The sequence below is a fragment of the Mastomys coucha genome, unplaced genomic scaffold (assembly GCF_008632895.1).
Source record: "Mastomys coucha isolate ucsf_1 unplaced genomic scaffold, UCSF_Mcou_1 pScaffold9, whole genome shotgun sequence".
NCBI classification, from domain to species: domain Eukaryota; kingdom Metazoa; phylum Chordata; class Mammalia; order Rodentia; family Muridae; genus Mastomys; species Mastomys coucha.
Genome location: NW_022196915.1, coordinates 55,960,659 through 55,970,439, shown reverse-complemented (window position 1 = coordinate 55,970,439; position 9,781 = coordinate 55,960,659). Strand labels below are relative to the sequence as shown.

At 45.9% G+C, this 9,781-nt stretch overlaps 1 protein-coding gene and 2 long non-coding RNA genes across 4 annotated transcripts in view; 2 read left to right on the top strand and 1 right to left on the bottom strand.

Moving 5' to 3' along the window:
- Positions 1 to 3,483, top strand: part of LOC116084421 — a 3,787-nt gene extending 304 nt beyond the window's left edge. Inside the window, exons 2-3 of the long non-coding RNA XR_004116102.1 lie at positions 1,021 to 1,137; positions 3,358 to 3,483. This is a non-coding gene — a long non-coding RNA (uncharacterized LOC116084421). The remainder of the gene's footprint in view (positions 1 to 1,020; positions 1,138 to 3,357) is intronic.
- Positions 1 to 9,781, bottom strand: part of LOC116084420 — a 20,577-nt gene that overhangs the window by 7,384 nt on the left and 3,412 nt on the right. The window contains exons 2-3 of one of the 2 annotated variants that reach the window (XR_004116100.1): positions 5,235 to 5,333; positions 4,107 to 4,353 (exon numbers count right to left, since the gene is read on the bottom strand). This is a non-coding gene — a long non-coding RNA (uncharacterized LOC116084420). Of the gene's footprint in view, positions 1 to 4,106; positions 4,354 to 5,234; positions 5,334 to 9,781 lie in introns of those variants that run through there. The other variant, XR_004116101.1, reaches the window with a different exon arrangement.
- Positions 6,858 to 9,781, top strand: part of LOC116084419 (syncytin-B) — a 5,973-nt gene continuing 3,049 nt past the window's right edge. The window contains exon 1 of the mRNA XM_031361413.1: positions 6,858 to 7,111. The gene's annotated coding sequence lies outside the window, so the exon portion shown is untranslated. The remainder of the gene's footprint in view (positions 7,112 to 9,781) is intronic.

Genomic DNA, 9,781 nt, shown 5'->3' with positions numbered 1-9,781 from the left:
GAGGAGGAGGAGGAGGAAGAGGAGGAGGAGGAGGAGGAAGAGGAGGAGGAAGAGGAAGAGGAGGAAGAGGAGGAAGAAGGTGTTGATGATTCTTTGATAGGCTCTTCCTGTCTACTCTAGAGTGGCTGTGAACTTACAACTTTCTTGTCTTAGGCTAATATGATATAATTTTTGGTGATAAACTATATATAGCACAATTATCACTTTCACATTTTTAAATGTGTAGTAATGGCACTAAGTACATTCACATTAAGATGCAACCTCTCCCCTCAGCCTCATGCAGAACATTTCCGTCACATCAATATAAAACTGTTCCCTCAGCACGGGGTGCTTTTTTCCCCTCCCTCTCTTCTCAGGCCCTGGCAAACACATCTGTTTCTAGGCCCGTGACTCTGACTCTTGTGGGCACCTCATATAAGTAGACTCATAGAACATTACTATTACACACAATTGCATTATGTGGGGGGTGGGGGTGGATGTGCCAGGGCCAACATGGCCTTCCTGTGACACACATCACATGCTCACCTCTGCTCTGGGCCCCCGCAGCTTCAGAGCTTCACCTCCCAGAGGAATCACTAGATTTGAAGAGAGGGTCTGAATTCTCACACAACCCTTCAAAGGCCAGAAGTTGCACTGAGTGTTCGTAATTTCTGGATAATTTGCCTTTGTGACTTAAGTCTTTGGGTTTATGTCAGCCCACTCACGTCTTTTTGAGAGGGAATTAGCCTCAAGCTAAGGTGAGCTGTACCTGCTCTAGGTACAGCTTCCTTTTCTGGACACGTCACTCATGCAGTATAAGAAAGAATGCTACCCCGCTTTGACTACGTGTCATTGATTCGATCATTGAACATTTTTTATTGGTTGTCTAGTGAAGGCAATCAGTGTAGTATCTTGGAACTTGACCTCTGGACCCAGACTCCCTAGGTCAGGATCAAAGTTACACCCTTAGCCAAGTGTACCGTTCCAAAGGCTTTTATTTTTTATTTTTTATTTTTTTTATTTTTATTTTTTACTTCCTAGGGCTTCTGGTTCCTTATCTGGCCCACCTCGTTGTGCTGTTGTGAAGATGAAAACTCCTGCTGTATTGAAAACGTAAGAGGGTTTGGCCCTCCATAAATGTGCTGTTTCTCTGCACAGGTAGGACATTGGTCTGGGTGCTGGGAATGGCAGCCAGCCAGGCTGACCAGCAATAGACCCTTTGTGGTCTGCAGGCTAGAGGAATGGTTAGGCTGGTAAGCCATTCCATGACAGCTTGGATTTATGCACAGGCAAGTGTGTAATTAAAAGATACATTTTTATACAAAGACTAACCTCCGTCAATTGCACTGGAGCAAATCTTAGGATTAGAGAATTACAATCACAAGAAAGCATGAAAGCGGAGGCACTAGTAACCCTCGTTTACTCGCTCACCCACCCATTAAAATGAACACTTGTTAGGTTCTTACAGTGTCTAGACCTTAGAAAATGTCAGTGGGAAAAAAATGAATCTTTTCCCCAAGAAGCTTGTTTTGGGGGTGGGCAGGCAGCAAACAGTAAACATAAGCACTCAAATTAAATAATGTCTGAATCAAGAAATGCAACTGTACTGTATGAGAGGCTTTATATAGTTATTGTATGTGTGTGGATGTTTGTGCATGCATGAGTGGACTGCATATGTGTGTGTTTGTGTAGTCTATGCATGAGTGTATTGTGTGTATGTTTGTGTAGTGTATGCATAAATGGACTGTGTGTATGTATGTTTGTGTAATGTATGCATGAGTGGACTGTGTGTGTGGGTATATGTCATATTCCTAGGGGTCATATACCTAGGAATGTATATATGGAGGATAGAGGTTGATGTCAGATCTCCTTTTTTTTTTTTATCAGTATCTCTTCCTCCTCCTCCTTCTCCTCCTCCTCTTTCTCCTTCTTCTTCATTTTTACAAGTAAACAAGGTTTACTGAGAGGCAGAGGAACAGTTACCTGTACCAGGGAGGGAACATGAAAAGTGAAAAGGGGTTGCCCTTTTTGTTTTGCAAGATTTAGATATTTAAGTCTCTCTCTCTCTCTCTCTCTCTCTCTCTCTCTCTCTCTCTCTCTCTCTCCCTCCCTCCCTCCTCCCCTCCCTCCCTCTCTCCATCTTTCCCTCTCTGTTTTTCTCTGTGTGTAAGCACATGAATACAGACCATGAAGACCAGACCAGATGGGAGTTGAGCTGCCATCACCAACATTTTCTTTCTTCCTCTTCCTTCCTCCTTCCCTCCCTTTCTCCCTCCCTCCCTCCTTTCTTTCTTTCTTTCTTTCTTTCTTTCTTTCTTTCTTTCTTTCTTTCTTTCTTTCTTTCTTTCCTCCTCTTCTTCTTCCCCCCCTCTCCTCTCTCTCTCTCTCTCTCTCTCTCTCTCTCTCTCTCTCTCTCTGAGACAGGAACTCATTATAATTCAGGCTGGCCTGGAGCTCACTATATTTGTTCCATGTGGGCCTTGAACTCATAACAATCTTCCTGCTTCAGCCTCCTGAGTGTTAGTATTACAGCTATGTACAAACACCCTCTGTTTGCCAGGCAGTGGTGGCACACGCCTTTAATCCCAGCACTTGGGAGGCAGAGGCAGGCGGATTTCTGAGTTCGAGGCCAGCCTGGTCTACAGCATGAGTTCCAGGACAGCCAGGGCTATACAGAGAAACCCTGTCTCGAAAAACAAAAACAAACAAACAAACAAACAAACCAAACCAAAACAAAAGATACAAATACCCTCTGTTCTATACTCCATTTCTGGAGTCTCTGGTGTGGGTTCCTTTGCCTGATATTCTCCTGTGGATTCACCACTGCTCTCCAGTGGTCCTCTATTAGCAGCTGAAAGCTGGGAGAGATGTGCTACAAATAAATAGATGCTACTAACAGAGGATAACAGTGTGAAAGCCACAGGAACAGTTGTAGGGGCTGGTGTCCCCGATCACTGGGGACAGCTCCTCACAAGGACAGCTCTTGGAGTAGAGGTGTCTCTTTACTTAATCCTGGTATTGCCTCCATACCATGTGATTTTGAGTTTTCTGCCACTCTGTCTCCGTTCCCCTAAAGGGTATCCCTTCTATGCTCAGTTGTCTATCTGAGGTACTGGAAATGGGGCACCTATGCTGCCTGGAAGATTGTAACTACTGATTGTCTTATTCGTGATGTGGAACCTTTGTGTAAACCATGTAGAGGAAGTCAGCCAACATGGCTGCACTCAAATGTGCTGTGGACTTGGCTGGAGTCGGCAATAGGTGACTACTGATTTTTCTAGAGCATGTCTGAGATATGACTAATGACAGCAATCTAAGAATCTTATCAGCCTCAGAGTTTATTGACCTGGTGGGAGTGACTCACATTTATAATTTCAGCACCTTCGAGGCAGAGGCAGGAGGATCACAGAAAGTTTGAGGCCACCCTGGATTCCAGAGCGAATTCAAGGCTAACTTGGGCTATAAATGAAGATCTTGATGGAAACAAAACAACGTAAAACAAAACTAAACCAATACAAAATAAACGAAGAGTGAGCAGATGAAAGGGCTGGAATCCACATCTGAAGTTCGGTACCAACAACCTCTTTTGTTCTCCTGGACATGTTACCTTATTTGGATCACTTTTGCTAGCCTACAAAGTGGGATAAGAGAGTAGATTACATGCTAGGTGTCATACAGGACTTCAGGTTTGTAACTTCATGTCATCTTGAGAGAAGTAGCCTCTTAATTACCTTTTGTAATAGAGACTTTGAAAGAATTAAATATAGCCCTTCTGTATTGTCTCTCCATAACCTATTCAGAGCATCCAAACCCGAGTTACAGCATGGCTTTTCCTCTACAGGCCATAGATACCAGCAATACTTTCAGGCCATTATACAGGAATGTGAAACTCTTTTCCAAAGACATTCTTAATGCATTCGGAGTATTTCTTGTTGACTCAGTGTATGTCCTGGGAGTGGTTAAGGCATACTTGAACCATACTGTAGGATGAAAGGTGTCAAGAGCAGGGGAACAGACAGGGTCAACTATTAGGGCTCATCTTCCTACTGAGATGTCAGAGAAGCTCTGGGGGAAGATGTGCCATGTGCCTAGCACTGGGACTGGATGCTGACTGCCAGTTTGATGGGTAGAGTTGTGTACAGGTTTTTATTTCTAAGATGTCAGGAGATGTAAGGAGATGGTGGAGGACAGGAGGGAAGGGGTGGCTGCGATTCTGGTGACCTATGTCCGGGTTTATCCTTTCTGTCCTGAAGTGATCAATGAGGGCATCTTCTTATCCGTAAGAATGGCTCAGTTTGGGGGTTAAGTTCTAGAGTCAGTGTGGCTCCAAGGGGTGCTGTTTCAGAGGCCAGAGACACAACTTGCTGATGAGATCTGAGGGGCAGAAAGGGAGAACCAGAAAATTCCAAGTTTGCCAGTTTTTTTGGATGGTAAAAGCAGGTAAAACGTGGGGAAAATGGCTCTGGCAGGAGTTGGTACCCAGTCTGGTAATCCCAGCTACCAGACTGGGAGGCTGAGACAGAAAGACTTCGAGTCAAGGTTTCTCTGGACAGTGGAGTGAACTCAAAAGCAGCCTGGGTAACATACAAGACTGCGTCTCAAAATGAACACTAAGAAGAGGCCTGGGGGATTTAGCTTAGTGGTAGAATACTTGCCTTTTAAATGCTAGGCCCAAGGTTCAATCTTTAGTATTCAAAGGGGAGAAAGTCCTGGGTGTGCAGAAAGGTGATACATTCAGTCTGAAAACAGAGCTGTAGTGGGTTATGCCCCGACTGAGCCTAGCTCAGCATATTTTTAAGGGTATAAGAGTAAGAAATACTAGTCAGCACTGGATCCCAGGACCCTTGGATTCTGTCCACTGTTCAGAGCTGACTCATGTCCCTCTAAATTCACACCCAGCCAGAACCCAGGAATGTGACTTTGGGGTCTTTTCAGGTATAATCAAGTTCCCGCGAGGTCATACTAGGATAGTGTAGGCCCTAGGTCCAGTGCGCTGGTGCACTTACAAGAAGAGCTAGAAAAGCACAGGAAGAAGGCTGTGTAGGAGGCAGGCATTGGAACAATGTGCTTGTGAGCTGCAGTGTTCACTGTGGCCACACTGGTTACACAACAATTCCCAAAACCAAAATGATTTGGCTTCCAGAACTAAAGCAAGATACGATTATACTCTTGCCCTCACACCCTGTTGACCCACTGCCATGGCTGCCACAAGTATTTATACATCCTCTGACATTTTGTTTTAATCCGTCACTCACCTTATGCCTTAGTTAACCGTAGCAATGGCCAAACATGGTGGGGGGGTGGGGATTTAGTTCCTTTCCTCTGTTTCTCTTCTGTTGTATGACTACCCCAACCTGTAAGCAGAAAGGAGATTCCCTGGTTTCTTAGAGACCTCAAACTAGGTGGAGGCTTCTCCTGGGACTGTATTGCCACTCTCGCTCATGATTTATCTCTTACCAAGCAGAGCCATTGGGCTGCCGGGACCCTCTCTTGTTTCTTCTGCGTCTTGGTGAGAAAAGCCTCCTTTCTTACTTCTCTTAGCCACCGGCCACCACTCCTATGAAACACCTAGCCACTTGCCTTTGGCACCTTAACTCACACAGTTATCAACGCTGTGACTAAAAGGTTCTGTTAAGTCACAATGTCTTATGTTGTACTGTGCTAAAGTATGTTGTACTGGCCAAAGTACCCCATTGACAAAGGCTACCGTTGGCCAGAGGAAAGCATGCTTGACTTTCAAGATTCAAAAGAACCTTGAAAGTTTTTCTCCAACCCAATGGAAAATGAGCCAATTCCTCTCAGCCTCTGTGAGTTCTTGCTCCACCTTTCGGGCCATTCTGGTCTGACTGGACAGGTTCCCCGAGTCTTAGTCCTCTCTTCTCAAATATGGACACCCTCTTGTTTTGCCTTTTTCCTGGGACTTCCATTCTGGAGATGTGACTTCTCACCTGCCACTGTCTCACCTCTAATGACAGCACCTTTTCCCCTGTCACTCTCCTCCTCCCAACCTTCTCTGAGGAGACCACCCTCCCCAGGCCGGGCACTAATGTTTAACCTACCAGCCTCCCCTCCCAAGTCTGTCTGTCTCTCCCTGCCTCACACCTGTTCTCTTCAACAGCTCCTCCTGACAAGGCTCACTCCATTCTTCTGCTCTGTGAGGTCGCCTTACCTGAAGGCCTCATGCTGTCCACATTTCCTTTTATGTTACATGTAAAACAGAAATGTGTTTGAGCCCCCACTTTTTCCCCAGCCCAACGCCTATCACAAAGGATGTCATTATCTTACCCAGTCCTTTGGCGTGACCTGACATGAAATAATCACCTTGAGCTCCGGCTCATGGCAGCCCATGCACACACCAACTCCCCTCAAGCCCAGGCTAGGGAGTATAACCCCATTGGTGCTGAGGCAGTTTCAGACATGCACTGGAATTGCCATGCAATTCAGATGAATTCCTATAGGACTGTATGGCTCCTGGCAAGAATGAGAAAGGCTGCCCTTAAGGCAGTCACTTATGACAAAACCAAAGATGTTTACTCAGGGAGCTGATGAAAATCCAGCTTTCTCTTTCTCCTGCTTTCTTAAAACCATGACCAAACACATGGGCTTGAGCCCTGATGGGAGATTCTATCTCCACCTTCATTTTATCTCTCCGTCCATACCCGTACTAGGAAAGAACTCTAACTATTAGAGAAATGCCCCCCATAACCTCAAAGGGACTTTACAAAATAGCCTTTAAGATCTTTAATAACAGAGAGGACTCTCTTAATCTGGAACACACCAACAAGATCAGGCAGAATACCAAATGCTGGCAGTAGCCTTACTTCAGGGTTCATTGCAGGATAACTCAAGTCAGGGGCGTGACACCCTCCCCACTCAGGCGAGGCCCACCCAGGGCCTGCTTTAAATCTGCTCAGAGGGGCCACTGAGCAAGAACTTGCCTGGCCTACAACTGCTGCTCATTCCTGCTCCCACGAGAGCGAAGGGAGAAAAGGACACTGGCAAGATGACAAGACACAGCATCCCAATCACAGGACTCAAGCTCCAGTGAATTTTCAGAGAGTGACCACCTCGGGCAACTGACTGTGCCCGCTAGACGTGTCCTCACTCAATCCAGGAACACTGGCCATAGCTGGTAAGGTTATTTCTTTTTTATTTCATACAGGAGTGAATTGTTCAGTTTTACCAGAATTTGCTGGATCTGTATGGGGGACCCCTTCCTCTTGGATGAGGGTGAAAGTCATTCCCACTAAGGCTAAACAGACTCCTCAATGACTATGGAACCTTTTGGGTTGTCTCTTTCCCTGCTCCCAGTTGTCTGACCACTCTCCTGGGACATGGCATTCTGGAAAAGCTCCAAGCCTCTCTTATCTTTCTATCACTAAGTCCCTTCAAAGCAAACCTCCTTCTTACTACTTAGCCATCAGACCTTACTGGGTCCCAGGACATCTTTGCTGCTCTTTATTATTCTCCATTCATCCTCTGGTCTGGGAATTTTGCCTACCACACAGTTGCTACCTGGCAAAGCTCAATATTGATTAAATTCTAGGACCCCTCTGGGTTTTTGTCTGTCTGTTTTGTTGTTGTTGCTGTTGTTTTGTATGCAAGGCTCAATACCTTTTTACCCCAAACTGGCCTCAAGGAGCTTAAACTTATAATTATCCGAGGCCTTAAAGTCTACGTTTTAGGGCTTATCAATTCTATCCCCAACGCTCCTGGAAGCCAGGAGGCTCTTGTCATTTAGTCCAACCCTTGCCTGATTAGCCCAGCTGTAAATTTCTTTCCTCCTAGTCACCCTCCATCCTTAAACCCATCTATCCCATATCTCCCTTCCACCGTCATTGCAAGCCCTGGATTTCATCCTGTCTTTGTCAAGACCTTCCTGCACTCACTTGGATAGACCCTGACCTCCAAATGTCCACTCAGACAACCCTGATGGTCCTTTCCCAAGGATTGCATAATATCCCCTCAACTCCGGTAAGTCCTCCTCATGATCTGCTAAGCCTCAGATTCCTCCCTGCACACGTCAACGCAGAGACAACCTTCTTCTCTGCAGACCCTCGTCTGGCCTGTCTTTACAGCATATCTCCATCTTCCTTAACTTCTTAGCTGACCAGGGATACCCAGATAGTCTTCCCCCAGGTGATCTACCTTGGCCTGTTGTAAACCCCATTCCTTCCACTGACATATCTCAAAGCTGCAAGACTTTGAGGACATAATTGAACACATAACTCCATCCATTGGAAGACAAAAGCAAAGCAAAACAAAACAAGAAAACTGAATGGGAATCTTCTCTCCTTTCTGAGCCGAGTGGGCTACTTTCTTCAAATATGGATTTCCAACTTTGGGGTCTTAGCCAAACCAATTTATCAAACTACTTGCCTTACTCTCTCAGAACATCTGAACTTCTCCAAGCCTATTCAACCTACTTTCTCCCAACTTAAAGAGACCCTTCTGATGGCTTCTGCACTCCTCCAAACCTTTTGTTCTGTTTGTACACTTAGCCTTAGGTCTCATGTTAATTTTATGGAGAAATGGGCCCAAGTAGTAGCCCACCTGACTAAACAGTTAGACTCAAAGGATTGGTACTTTTGCTTAAAGACACTCAGAAACTCCTGCATTAATGAGGAGAGTCACCCTGTGACTCATTGTACTATACTATACTGGAGACAGGCCAGACGAGGGTCTGCAGAGAAGAAGGTTGTCTCCATGTTGACCTGTGCAGGGAGGAGCCTGAGGTTTAGCAGATCATGAGGAGGACTTGCAGGTTAAAGAGATGAGGGGTATTATGCAATCCTTGGGGAAGGACTGTCAGGGTTGTCTGAGTGGACATTTGGAGGTCAGGGTCGGCCCAAGTCCATGCAGGAAGGTCCTGACAAAGACAGGCGAAGAGGAACAGTTCATCACTGTCTCCGCCTGCAACAGTCTCCTTGGGATCATGAGTTGCTGATTTATTTTCTTTCCCTTTCAAGTTCAGTAGACATAGTCACTCTTTTTATCTCTCTACCTCCCCAAGTCACCCTTCAAAGGTATGAAACTCTTAATCCAGCCATCCTACTCCCTGAAGACTTTAGTCCTCCCGAGGACTCCCACTTTTGCACTGATTCCCCAACTCTTTGCTCCCCACTTTTAGTCACCCGTCAGAGGCTCTCATTGCTGAGGCCTCTAACTGGGTCATTGATGGGACATTTTTAAGGATTTATTTTTATTATTTGTAATTGTGTGTGTGTGTGTGTGTGTGTGTGTGTGTGTGTGTGTGTGTGTGTATGTGTGGTCATGGAGGCCTGAGGCATTAGATCCCCTAGAGGTGGAGTTTCAGATGGCTACGGGCCACCTGACACAGGGTCTGGGAACCGAACTTTGGGCGAAGTGCTCTTAGCCATTGAACCATCATCTCTCCAGCCCCATGGGAGGCGCTCTTTTGAAGAATCCCATCAAGTTGCAGGTTGTGACACTGTCACGGATGATACTACTGAAGAAGTTTAATCTTTCCCTTACCCCTCCCACCACCTCACTGTAGTATGAAACTGAAGGCTAACAACTTCCTCAATTGCAAATACATAAGCCACGTTCTAATTCTAATGCCTCAGTTTGGTAAGAGAGAGAGGCTGTCCACAGCCCCCAGAGCACCGCTATCATTCATGACAAAGCCTTTCAACTGCCTGGCTGCCTCTCACTGCAGCAGCCCTCTACAGCACAGGCTGGATAGCCAAAGGCAACTCTCGAAGCAGACGCCCTCATTAAACTGGTTACACTGGCCTCCGCTCCACATACTTCCAGTTCTCTGGAGTCTGCTCCACCAGAG